Genomic DNA, 14,148 nt, shown 5'->3' on the forward strand with positions numbered 1-14,148 from the left:
GTGCTTTTTCTTGGTGATTTCGCTATTTAAATTGGCCCCAAGCTTCGTGCTGAAGGGCCGCCCAGTGTTCCTAAGTGCAAGAAGGCCGCGATGTGCCTGATGCAGAAAATATATGTTAGACAAGCTTCCTTCAGACGTGAGTGGTAGTGCTTTTGGCTGTGAGGTCTGTGTTAATGAGTCAACAATATATATTAAAGTGTCTTTAAGGAGAAGCACACATAAAACAAGGTTATATATTGATCAGTTGATGAAAATGTGACCAGAGGCTCATAGGAACTGTCCTTGTCTTTCCCATAGGGCAGTGATTCGCTAATTCAGCAACAGCAGTGGACTTTCTAGAACCGAAGTACTGTGCATAACAAGAATCAGCTGTCCACATACACACACAGACTTTTTGGAGTATTTGGTGCTCCGTTTCACTTATGGGATATTGACCTGTACAATCCGGCCCCATTTCCCACTCTTAACGCGTCTCCTGATCTTTGCCACAAAATTTTTTTTTCTGCCCAGAATTCATTTCAGCCGCTGCTCCTACCCACTATTTCTATCTCACACCTGTGAGGAATCCACTGAGGAGCAAACAGATGGATGGCCATAGGACCCGGGCGGGGCCCATCACAAACTGCTCCCCCCACCCCCACCTCCAGGACACCTGTGCATACTTGACAGACTGGCCCCATGCAATTATTCCCTGGGATTTTTCACCCTCAATTAGAAAGAGTTAGTTTCTATTTTCTTTGGGGATGCTCCAACAGGGTGATGTAGACTTGTAGTTTCCAGCTGCCAGGCTCCCCACTTGCATGAGTGACACACACTGGCGATAGAAGATCATGAGGCCAACAACAGAGAGGATCAGAAACCGAAGGAAAGGGAGAGCGTTGATAATCTGAGGCTGTCATTTTGTACCCCTGGATCCCATCGTGCCTGAGGCTGGCCACACCACTGTCTTTCCAAGTTATATAACCCGACACGACTGCTTTCTTATTTAAACTTCTCCAGATTGAATTTCTGTCTCTTGAGACTCAGGCAGTCCTGAGTAATATACCCAGACATTTTTGATCTATCTGGAATGCATTCTAGTACCCTACTCTAAATCACAGGTTTCTCCCTAGTGGGGATTTCTTTTTTGTGCAAAACTGAGTGTGCGTGGATTGCCTTCTGTAAATCTTCTCTGTAAGATTTTTCAGTTCAAGTCTATTCGTCTTTTGGATACATGGTAAAAGAGGAAGCTGGGAATTGGGAAGATGTGAAAGGGAAAGAAGAAACACAGAAGGAGCAAGCTTGCAGTGCAGCCCTAGGAGGGAGAAAGGAAGCAGGGGCCGGTGACTCAGGCCTTAGAACTGCATTCCGTGGGTCCTATATGATCCACGGGTGCAGCCAAATCTCAGTGCCCTGCTGTGTCTGAGGCGTGCTATGAGCTAACCCTGTGCAGTCTGTTTAGGGGCCGTCTGTCATCCTGTAGACATCATCTCGTCCCTTCTGTCCTTCAGCCTTTGCTTACACTGCCCCCCCACCCACGCACACACCCCAGCCACCCTTTACCCCAGTCTTTGCGTATTCATCCTGTTCTTAGGTCTATCTGCATCTCTGCCAGGAATCCCCTTAACTGGGCCTTTGTCAGGCATTAAATTTGAGGAAAGAGCTTGAGAAATAATAGGTCAAATAAGGTTACCCCAATTTTTCCTTCTTAAACATCCAAGTGACTCTGGATAGTGGCAGCCAACAGCGTGCAGTCATAAAAGCACAAATAAATGAGTATTTGAGTAAGCAAAAAGACACTGAAGAAAATATCTCTTGACGTGGTATCAGCAACAGGGCAACATCAGTTTCTTAGGCTCCCATGGAGACTAATGGGAGAGAGAAGTAATTTCTTTCCTAGCAAACCAAGATGATGAATGGAAAGTAGCTTTGCTAATATAAGCTGTGTAGACTAAAAGTTGCAAGTGCCTAAGGTCTGTGTTCAGCTTACACATGATCCCGAATCTGGTGCTTAGTTTAATGCTGAGCACACAGTGGGAATTAAGTAAATATTAGTTGGGTTAATAAATATTAACCCTCTTAACTGTGATATTTTAGAAGGAAGTATGGAACACAAAAATGGCACAAAACAGGGCGCCTGGGTGGCTCAGTGGGTTGAGCCGCTGCCTTCAGCTCAGGTCATGATCTCAGGGTCCTGGGATCGAGTCCCGCATCGGGCTCTCTGCTCAGCAGGGAACCTGCTTCCCTTCCTCTCTCTCTGCCTGCCTCTCTACCTACTTGTGATCTCTCTGTCAAATAAATAAATAAAATCTTTAAAAAAAAAAAAATGGCACAAAACAAAGAAGTAGCCACAAGGCGGAGAGTATGGTCGGGAAAGGTTTTCTGGATGTCTCTATAGGATCTGAATCTTAAAAAAGAGAGAGAGAGAAAGGAATAGATCTCAAGGAATTCTAGGCAGGAGGGATCCTCTTTAGCAAAGTCACTGCATTGTGGAACTGCAAGTGATACATTGAAATGTGGGGCACAGTCAGGGTTAATGCAAGGCGATGCCGATAAAGGTCACTGGCTGGGAGACCTCATGTGCCATACCAAGAATTTTGACTATGGGGAGCCTTTAAAGGATTTTGTGGGGGTGGGGGGGAGAGTGAAAGAAAGCCATCACATTCACCTCACATTTTAGTAAGAAGCCTTTGGCTTCGATGTTGAGGGTAGCCTGGATTGGTCCAAGCATGGAGGCAGAGAGTCATGAGATTTGATCTTGATCCTCAAGAGCACACTGGAGATGAGGGGAATAACAGTTGTTATGGAAGTGAAATCAGTAGAATTTGGTCATGAAGTCAATGTTCTGATGAGAGAAAGTTAAGAGTCTACAATGACTCAGCTGGTGCTACCAAGGTAAGGAATGCAGAAAGAAGTGTTTGCAAGACAAGATGATGGGACCCATCTTTTTTTTTTTTAGTTGATTGTTAACGTGCTAGTAGATTACCCAGATGGGTATACGCAGTCATCAACTGGCTCGTTTGCTAAGTCTCTGGAGATCAGGAAGGAAAATAAAGATTTTGACTCAGCAGCATTAAAGCTCTGGATGAGATGACCTGGAGGGAGGAGAGACGTCCGCTAAGGACAGAGCTTTAACACTGAAGCACAAATCAAGGCAGAGTAACACATATATCCCCACATTTGTGTGTTCTTTGTACTTTTGTGGGGAGGGGTGGAGGGTGGGGCCATGTACATCACTGATACTAGTAGCATGAACTACCCAGGCTATTTGAGAATATTTGTCCTTGTAACTAACAAAATGCAGTGGCAGTAGGAACAGTTGGGTAACAGGGTTGGTAAAGGCTTGGGACATGGCGACTATTGTGTGATATTCACAGGGGTGTGAATTGGTTCCTCCTTCCTATGGCAGAAACTGTTGGTTGTCCCCAGTATCTACTTTCCCTTGTCCTCAGTAAAAGAATGCCTGACTTTTAACTGAACATAAGGGCTTCCCAGAAATAAAGACTACATTCCCAGTCTGCCCTGTAGCTAGATGTAGCCACAGGACCAAATGCTGGCCAATGGATGTCCCTGGAAGTGGAGAGTGTGACTTCACACGAGAGCCATTGGGTGTTGGGCCCTTCTTGTCTCTTCCTTCTTCCTGCTGGCTGGAATGCAGATTCAATGGCTAGAATTTAAGTAGCCCCCTCATACCATACAGAAGCAGCCAAGTTCTGAAGATGATGAAGTACCAAAATGGAAGGTGCCTTGTCCCCTGGGTCAAAAATTGCCTCATCTTCTACATAACCCTCTCTTGTGTCAGCCATCTTCTTGGGTGTTCTCTTGAAGTCCACTGAACCTCGTCCTTACCAATTTGCTTCCCAAAGACAGTTTGGCAATATTTAGTCAAGTAGTGTGTGTGTGTCCTTTTCTTTCTTTCTTTCTTTCTTTCTTTCTTTCTTTCTTTCTTTCTTTCTTTCTTTAAATATGGAACGCTTCACGAATTTGGATGTCATCCTTGCTCAGGGGCCATGTTAGTCTTCTCTGTATCGTTCCAATTTTAGTATATGTGCTGCCCAAGTGAGCACAGTGTGTGTGTCCTCAAGCCAACCACTCCACGTAGGGAATTTACCTTCAGGAGATAATTGCCCACATTTGAAATGCACGCAAACTGGATATTCATCACAGCATTGTTTATAATAACCAAAAATAAGATGGAGCAAACTAAAAGCCCTCCAGTAGCAAATTGGTTAAATAAATCATGAATACTTCTGTATAAGGGAACACTGTGAAACCACTAGAAATGACGTTATATTTAGATACTGCATGAATAGATGTCTATGACATAGAATAAGAGTTCACAAATGAGCATGTTCACTATTATCCCATTTGTGTAAAACTGATACGTATACACACAAGCACACACACACACACAGATTAATCTGTAAGTGTTAGTAGAGTCTGCTTAATACCTGGAAATGAGATTTTAGATTTTGTCTTTTTTTTTTTTTTTAACTTACCCACTGTGCTTTGTGTTATTATTGGAACTGTTTGCAATCAGCTTTATTACTGTTATAAAAACCATAAGGGCTTTTTGATGTTTTAAAAATGTTCTCTTTAAACAATTAATATCATTAAGAAAGTAATATGGGGAGTTGTTGCCAGCAAACTGTTCAGAAAGAGGTGTGGCCATTGTTGCTAAAAGCCAAATAAATAAAAACACTCTCCAGGGAAACTGACTCAGCTTTTGGTGGGTTGTCTATAGTAGGTGGAGACATCCTAATTGGCAGATTTTTAAAGCTTTCTGAAAAAAAATAGTTGGATCTTAGTTGATTACCTCCTTAGTGGAGAATATATTTCAATTCTTCCATTTTACTTTTTGTAGATCTGGGGAGTTGGGGTGGGGAAAGGAAATATATTTATGGTTTCAGTGTAAACTTCATTCATTTAGGATTCTTTATTTTTATTTTTTCTTCAGAAATGTATCCACAGTAATTTTTAGTAAATCTAGGAAGATATTTTTTTATGCACACGGTATGGTTTTTTATTTTTTTTATTTTTTTTAAGATTTTATTTATTTATTTGACAGAGAGAGATCACAAGCTGGCAGAGAGGCAGTCAGAGAGAGAGGAGGAAGCAGGCTCCCTGCTGAGCAGAGAGTCCGATGTGGGGTTCGATCCCAGGACCCTGAGATCATGACCTGAGCCGAAGGCAGCGGCTTAACCCACCGAGCCACCCAGGCGCCCCCACAGTATGGTTTTTTAAAGATGAGCTCCTACACCAGAGTAACTCTGTACAGTTTATCTCCTCACCGCAATCTCGGGTTATTTATTATATTTTATGTTTTATGTCATTTTATTTTGGGGGATGAAAAACTTATTTACAAAGAAATACAATGCACTTATGCAATTCATAGCAGTTAAATGCGAATAAAATAGGGTAGCTCTCGAAAGAGGTAAGGCTAATGTTAATCTATTATAGACCTATTCACTGTAGTACCTCCCGATTTTACAATTCTAATATATCACCTCTTTTTTTGAGGGAGTGCTTGCCACTTTGACTGGAGATAGGCTGAGGTCCAGTCTGCAATAGTTTTAGCCCTTTTGTGGAGTTTAATCTTTTCCTCTTTTATGGCCAGTTGAGTGACTCTGCTGGAGAATCCTGTCCTCGTTTTCATCATGTTGATTTCCCCAGCACTTGCCCTTACTTAGCATTTCAAAAAGGAAGAAAAGCAGCAGGCAGTCGTTATTTGGTAACAACCCTCCTTCTTCTCTACTGCTCCCTAGGCTGTAAAATCAGATGTGGCTGAATTGCTGTCTTAATTTTTAAATTATTTAATATGCTTAAGTATGATTAAAGTACTTAATTTTACTTAACAGAAAATAGTTTGCTCATTTACAGAAAAGTGCTTTTCTGGTATTTTCATAACAGTAACAATTTCTCAGTTGCTTAGATTTCCCTTGCTTGGTATCCCTAGTTTATTCCTTTTGACTTTTAAATGAAATACGTAAATGCGCAACGACTGTACATACTAAGCTTTGTTTAAACAGAAGTAAATTAATGCAAAGTAAATCTAAATGTTTATGAATATAAATCTATAAATAGAAAGGTTACTTGAATTTTATATCTTCCAAAGTATAACTTTATGGAGTTTATATCCCATACATTGATGACTTCTAAAACCTAAGAAACTTATTTTTCTTTCATTTGCTTTTTTTTTTTAAGATTCTATTTATTTATTTGACAGAAAGAGACACAGTGAGAAAGGGAACACAGCAGAGGGAGTGGGAGAGGGAGAAGCAGGGAGCCCAATTTGGTGCTCAATCCCAGGACCCTGAGATCACATCCAGGCACCCCCTTACTGTCATTTTCAACAGTATCGTCTCCTGGAAAAATCTCTGACCTCTCTTGATTTGATTTCTCTCTCTCTCTCTCCCTCTCTCTCTCTTTTTTTTTTAGATTTTATTTATTTATTTATTTGAGACAGAGAGCGAGGTCACAAGTAGGCAGGTGGGGGCGGGGGATGCAGGACTCTGAGATCATGACCTGAGCCAAAAGCAAGACTTAACCCGCTGAGCCACCCAGGAGCTCCCCTTGATTTGATTTCTGCCATTTTCTGACTATGTGCTGTTGGATAAGTCGGTGTGTTCATTCATTCATTAATTCATTCAGCAAGCTACTGATAGCCACTCTGTGTCTTTCACCAGAGGCTCTCTGCAGGCTACTAAAAAGTCTCCAACTAAGACTTGGAGATTGTCTTGGAGGACAGTAATAGTCACAAAAGATAAACAAATAGTTGTGGTTTGGTAGGCTATATACAGAGACAGTAGATATCATGAAGCTTGGGTGAAACTGGGGCCATAGAAGCTGAGGGGATTCTGGGCCATCCTCTGCAAAGACAGGGAGACATTACAAGACAAGGAATCCTTAGAGAACTTAACCTTAGAAATCAGGGAGGATTCTGGGAAGAAGAGGGATGAAGGGAAGGAGTCAAATGCTGCAGAGTATAGTGAAATAAAGATGGGAGTGTTGCCCTTTGGTATGGAGCTGGGAGGATCCCAGTAACATTTGCAAGATGGAGTTAGTGACATAATGGGTGTGAATGGAAAAGGAGGAAGTAAAGACCAGGCAAGTGGACATTTTCCCAAGAAACTTGTTTATAAAGGGAAGGGTCAGAGAAGATTCAGATTGTAGGGAAAGCATGGCCAGAGAGATTGTTAGGAAGGAGAGGTTTAAGCATGTTTAAGGCTAAGAAGAAAGAGCCAATGGAAAAGGACAAAACAAGAGGAAGGGGACCATGGTATATAATTCAAGATGAGCTTCCATGTCAGACCGAAAGTAAATCTTGGTAGCTATGTGACCTTGGCCCCCTGAAGCTCACTTTCCTCTACTATAAAATGATAACCTGATACATGCATGAAATTTCTTCATTCATTCCTATAACTCACTATGATGGCAGATGCTGGACATGCAGCAAAGACAGTTGTCCTCGCTTTCTAGGCTGTTACAGACTGGTGGATATAGTTGTGAAGAACAGAAATAAATTCAAGAGATTGTTTTGAAGACTCAGTTACTATTTGGATCTGGGGTAAGGGAGAAGGTTATACAGTAGACAGTGGGGTGGGGCAAGTTGTCCTGTTTGGCTCAGTCCTACGGAAGTCCTCTGATTCCATGGTTGAGGAGTCTCTCCTGCTCTCAGCAGATGTTCATGAGAATACACGTAGCCCCAGTTGCTACCTGTGTGCCCCCAGACAGCCAAGTCCATGACCATATGAGAAACAGACTTTAGCTGCTGCCATATTGCCTGAACTCCAGAAAGCAGAACAATGGAAAAACCTAGGTCCCTGATGATAAAATTGAACCACTGATCACACGTGTCTGAATCGTCCCTCTCTCTAACTCCCATTTCAGCCTGCTCGTCAGGGTTTCTGGTTAAATGTAGCCCAAAGTACCCTAATGCATTGTTAGAGGTTGATAGGAGAATAAAGGGTGGCTCAGTTGGTTGGACGACTGCCTTCGGCTCAGGTCATGATCCCGGAGTCCCAGGATCGAGTCCTGCATCAGGCTCCCAGCTCCATGGGGAGTCTGCTTCGCTCTCTGACCTTCTCCTCACTCATGCTCTCTCTCACTGTCTCTCTCTCAAATAAATAAATAAAATCTTAAAAAAAAATAAAAATAAAATAAAATAAAATAAAATGAAATATATACAACACCCAGTGTTTCAAAAGGGTAAAGTCAATCTCTGCTAATTATTACTATTAATTATTTAATTAGTTAGTACTATTATTGATACCCAGGTTCTTTGGCAAATGGGAATACCCATGAGTTGGCAAACTGTATGTAGGGCAGATAGGAGATATTATAGGCATTGTGGGCCACATATGGTCTGTATTCTGTATTCTTCTTTGTGCTTTGTTTTTCCTTTTTTAAAAAATGTAGGATCCATTCTTGCCTAAGCTGTGGGCATAGCTGGCTTATTGGCTGGAGATTGCCGACCCCTCGTAATGCCATTCACTGACACAAGAACCCGGGAGGAGGAGGCTTGGAGAAGACCATTGAATTCTGTTTTAAATATATTAAGGCAGCATATCCAGGTAGAGATGCTTATTAAGCCAAGAGATCTGGACTGGAGATATAAATGGTGAATCATTAACACACAGATGGTAGAAAGCCAAGGAAGTCAGGGATGGATTAGATCATCCAGGAAGACTATGTAATCTACAAGTAAGGTAAGGAAAAAGCTAAGGACGAACCTACAAAAACTCCTTTTGTCCAGAATCAGAGTGAGGGTCACAGTCCTACACAGATTAACTAAGAGCTCAACAAAAAGGAAACCAGTCTCAGTGCAGTGGTTTATGTGTCTGAGGGACTTACGCAAAGGATCCTATGAGCGCACACTGAGAGGCATCTAACCACCTGGAGCTTGGAAAGGGAGCTCAAGATGTCATGACTTCACAGTCTTGTGAGATGCCTGGGAATTAGCCATGTCTCCCAGGCAGACGGAACTTTTGCTTTTGCCTTTGCAAAAGCACAGAGGAGTAGGAGACAAATACCAGGGCTGGTATGCAGTTAGAGACGTCTGGGTGGCTCAGTTGATTAAGCATCTGCCTTGGGCTCAGGTGATGATCTCAGGGTCCTCAGACCTCAGATGCGTCCTGTCTCGGGCTCCTGGCTCAGCAGGGAGCCTGCTTCTCCTTCTACCTGCCCCTCCTCCTGCTTGCGCTCTCTCTCTGACAAATAAATGAAATCTTAAAAAACAAAAAGAAAAGTGCTGGTATGTAGGTAGACCAAAAGGTAACATCAGATATAGGTTGGAGAGATAAGAAGGGCCAGATCAAGAATGTTTTATGTGCAACACCAAGGCTTTGAAACGAGTGAGGATCTCTGCAAGCGTTTGGCGCAGAGGATTGACACAATCATGGGGATGTCTTAGAAGCCTAGTAGGCGTCCTAACAGCAGATGTGTGAAGACTGACTTCTGGGAGAGTGCCATGGGGAGGAGGGGTGGAGAACAGAAAACCCACAGGGTGCCTGTGTGGCTCAGTGGGTTAAACCTCTGCCTTCTGCTCAGGTCATGATCTCAGGGTCCTGGGATCGAGCCCCGAATTGGGCCCTCTGCTCAGCGGGGAGCCTGCTTCCTCCTCTCTCTCTGCCTGCCTCTCTGCCTACTTGTGATCTCTATCTGTCAAATAAATAAATAAAAATCTTTAAAAAGAAAATCCTCTGTATCAGACCAAGGGGAAGACATTTAAGGGATTAATCAGTAATGTGCTAGGAGATGCTTTAAGACTGACTCTGGATGGGGAGAAGCCTGATTTGTGGCAGTTGCCACTTTTTGTGTGTAAGTATTTCTGTCATGCCCAAACTAAAGCCAGTAGTAGGAATACAGAGAGAGGGTGGATTAAGAGAAAGATTTAGGAGTTGAATTGAAAGTTGTTGACCAGTTGAATGGAAGGTGAGGAACTACAGGCTCTTTTAGATTTCTGTTTTATGAGTTGGTGACTGGTGTATCACTGAAATGGGGACGGACAATAAAGAAATAAGCAAGCCTATATGGTCCCTCTCTCCTTGCTAGAATGTTCCATGGACGAAGGGACTTTTCATCATTTCCGTACGCTGCTGTATCCCTAGCACCCAGAATAGCGCATGGTATATTGTTGGCGCTCGATAAGTATTTGTTGAATGAATGAATGTTTCCCCATTAAACCACTTGAGATCACCTCTGGTTTAAACCGTGTCCCTGAAGCTGTGCAGAGCCTTATACACTGGGCTGAAAAGTGGTAGGATGAAAAATTTGACCCAATGCATAGACTACACTTGGAAAAGGCTCCTCCGAAGAACAGGAGATATCTGGAGGAAATTGTATATTACTTTGTCTCAGGAAGAAAGAATCTTAGCATGTAGCTTGAGGACTATCCCCAGGGCAGTGGATGAGAGCTGTGGGACCAAGACCTTGCATGGAAATCATGGCTCAAAGAAAAAGTCAAGAGGGGCACCTGGGTGGCTCAGTGGGTTAAGCCTCTGCCTTCGGCTCAGGTCATGATCTCAGGGTCCTGGGATCAAGCCCCGCATTGGGCTCTCTACTCAGCAGGGAGCCTGCTTTCTCTTCTCCCTCTCTGCCTTCTGCTCTGCCTACTGATGCTTTCTCTCTGTCAAATAAATAAATAAAATTTTTTAAAAAAAGAAAAAGAAAAAGTCAAGAGCTGAGCCAGCAGGAGAGGGAAGAGGGGGAAGGAGGTATGGAGTGTTAAATATCAAGAATTCAACCGAGTCATTTTTAAAGATCTCATAGACTTTATTAATCAATTCATTCATCAGGCCCCATCCCACCTAGCAAGTGGAGAGGAGGTCCAAGCAGCATGGAAGGATTTTATAAGCAGAAAAGTGGCAAGACAATTAACAAAAGAAAAGAAAGGATTATTTCTGGCAAGGTCACCTCCCCTTAGGGGGAGGGAGGGTGGTCTTATTTGGTGATTACCTCATCTTCACTGGGGAGGAGGATGGAGAAGGCCCAGGTGAAGGGTTACCTCATTTGTGCCTGTGCTGACCAGAGAATGCCTGACTGGTTGAGAGCACGTATGTGGGGGAGAATAAAACTCTAATTAGGTTAAGTAGTAAGCTCTGGTTTGGTGACTTGATCTGGCCTAAGTGACTCCATTTTGGACTTGTGGTTTCTTTTTAACAGGAGGGAAGGTGGGTTCTGTCCAAGGTCAGAAGTCAGGGACTGGAACCTGAAACATCTGGCTTGTGTAACTTGTCAAATGTGTTCAAATGATTTTTGCCAGATTCCAGTGTAGCTTAAACAGAAAGGACCAGGGGATGCTTGGCCAGCTGTTAAACCTGGCTGTTAAATGGAACCTCGTCTATATGGACAAGAAAACTTGCCAAGTTTTGCACTGTGGGCATTAATGTAACTTGGGAAAGAACTCCTTTTGGGGTGGGTAGAGAACTCTTTCAATCAAGTGTTTTTCATTTATACTTTTTCAAGAAATGTGTTTTTTGCCCAAGAGAACATTTTATAAATCATATTAATTACTCTACCTAATATAAATATTTTTAGGGATTATTTTATTTTAAACTGTACATTTGGAAGGTTACACTATCACACTAGACTGTAGGCCACGCAAAACCTTAAATTTGACTGAGGACTTCTTGAATTTTCTTATCTTGTTTTCCCTTCAAGACCTGCTTTCCTCAAAGCAACTTCATGCATTGCCTTTGGGGACTTCCCCAAGATCAGGCTTTGAGATGCAAGGCTCTGGGATTTTAAATTTCAAAAGCCCAAACTGGGTGGGGGCGGGGCGCCTAAAGGTTTTGGCACAGACCACAGTTACAATGGAAGTGGTTCTCCGGGCTGCGCCCCCCACCCTCCACCCCCGCCCCATTCTCCAGTGGAGAAAACTTCCTAGATTGCGGAGAGAAGCGGAGGGGGGCGGTCTTCAGAGAGGAGAGAAAGAGGAGTTAGTTGCTGCTGGCTTATCAGAAGAGCCCTTGCCCATTTCCTTCCACGCTGGTTTGGGAGTGAAGGTCAAAAACCTAGTGGACTCCCCAGGTAGACTGAAGTTCTAGGAACTGAGCAGACCTTTGCCCTCCTCCTCCCCACCAGTGAGGAATTGGGAAGGCAGATGAATAGGGGAGAGTGCTGAGAGGTTTCAAGTGCCTTCCCACCCCAGCAGGTAGCCTGAGAAGGTGCCGCCCCTACCGGCCTCTTGACAGCCTTCCGGCCACCTTGGTCATAGAGCACCTTCTTCTGTGAACCACCATTGGGGGTGGGGGTGGGGGGCAGTGGCGGGAAAAGTTGGCATAAGGGGACCAGGAGGACACTTCTATAGCCCTTAACCTGTGTCCTGCACTGAATAACCCAAGAACAGACGGCATGGAGGGCATTTCACCTGTTGCTGGCTCGCCATTAGTGGCACAGAGGTCTCACTGCTTCCCAGGAACTTGGACTCAACGTCAGCAGAAAGGAAGGAGGTACCAAAGGGACCGAGATTAGGTTTAGGAAACACGTTCCGGTGGGGTCTGGATGGAGAGAGATGCTTTTCCCTGTTTACCCATGTGCATTTATTACCTATACAAAAATAAAATAATATTCACTTATAGAAAAGATGTTATTTCTCACACATGCGTGTTAAGCAAGTGAGTGTCCTATTTACTATATTGGTATAACAGTATAAATTCTAAGGAAATAAAGCTGTATATTCGTTTTACAAGCCAGGATAAATAATTGTTTTATATCACTTTGAATTCATGTTCTGGCTCCACATGTAGGCTCTTCTTAAACAAGACTTACTCATTTTTTACACTACCCTATCTCCATACACAAACAGTTGGCTGGCTCACTGCTTTGCAAGTAGTAGGGACACAGTATTTATTTGATTGATCAGTCGATTGACTCAGGACATGGGTTTGTGACCATCACTACAGACCTTTTGAAGATTTGATTCAAATCCTGTTGGAATTTTGACCATATATGGAGGCCTAATTGTTTTCCAGAGAGACTAGAAAACATTTCTTTATGCGGCAGGTTATTTGAGTAGCAGACAAGTAAGACCTTTTACGGACTGTGATGACCCAAAGAAAGTGACTCAAACTAAGACTGTAAGAATGAGTTTTCAGGAGGACATGGCAGAGGAGGACACTTTAGGCATTGGGCATGCGTGTGCAAATGCACTGTGGTATAGCCCAGACACGGCACACACACCTCGCTGGGGTGATGATGAGAAATGATACTGGACAGCGAGATAGGCTGCCGATCCTGCCCAGGCCAATTTCTCATTGCGTTTGCTAGCATCTTCCAAGTGGACAAGGCATTGGGTTCCAGACAAGATCTTCCAAGGGGCTGGCATACAGCGTGAAAACAAATGCATGAGTGAATAGCAAAGCACTGGAAGAAAGCATCCGAAATTGCCTTTTTGTTCTTATTCTCCCAACAGTCTGCAGTTGAGCAGGAAAGCCTGTTAGATGTCATCCTGGGGTTCCGTGATAGGCTACGGAGGCCGTCTGTCTCCAGTGAGCAACTCAGCTTTAGGGTCAGTTGCTAGAAAAGGATTTTGCTTATCACCTGCATGTTTGGAAGCGTTACATGGGGCATGCTGGGTGAGAAGCAAAGCAGTTTACTGGCTCCTCTCACCATCTGGCTTCAGAAGGGCTCAAATGACACCTGTTCCAAACACCCTGTTTAATATGGAACCCTTATCCCAGGCTCAGCACTCCCTGTCTGACTTCCCTAGTTTGTTTTTATTCACAGTATTGTTTTTTTTTAAAGATTTTACTTATTTATTAGAGTGCACACATGAGAGGGAGAGCAAGACAGGGAGAGCAAGAGAAGGGGGAAGGGAGAAGCAGACTTCCCGCTGAGCAGGGAGCTGAGGCTGGGCTCAATCCCAGGACCACCTGAGCAAAAGGCAGACACTTAACCGACTGAACTCAGGTGCCCCTCTTCACAGCAGTAACCTCACATTCTAACACACCAGGACATATATTTACTTGTTTTGTTTACTGTCCATCTCTTGCACACACACACCCATGGAATGCAAGCTTCACGGGCATAGGGCTTAGGTTTTGTTTTGTTTTTAAGATCTTATTTATTTGACAGAGAGAGACACAGCGAGAGAGGGAACAGAAGCAGGGAGAGTGGGAGAGGGAGAAGCATGCTTCCCACTGAGCAGAGAGCCCCATGTGGGGCTGG

The 14,148-nt window shown here is 43.6% G+C and overlaps 1 protein-coding gene and 1 non-coding gene across 2 annotated transcripts in view; one reads left to right on the plus strand and one right to left on the minus strand.

Moving 5' to 3' along the window:
- Nucleotides 1–14,148, plus strand: part of FBXO36 (F-box protein 36) — a 93,834-nt gene that overhangs the window by 27,394 nt on the left and 52,292 nt on the right. The window lies entirely within an intron of this gene.
- Nucleotides 3,940–4,046, minus strand: LOC116597958. Its single transcript, XR_004288872.1, has one exon. It is a non-coding gene; the product is annotated as a U6 spliceosomal RNA (small nuclear RNA).

Source organism: Mustela erminea, chromosome 8, assembly GCF_009829155.1.
Source record: "Mustela erminea isolate mMusErm1 chromosome 8, mMusErm1.Pri, whole genome shotgun sequence".
NCBI lineage: Eukaryota > Metazoa > Chordata > Mammalia > Carnivora > Mustelidae > Mustela > Mustela erminea.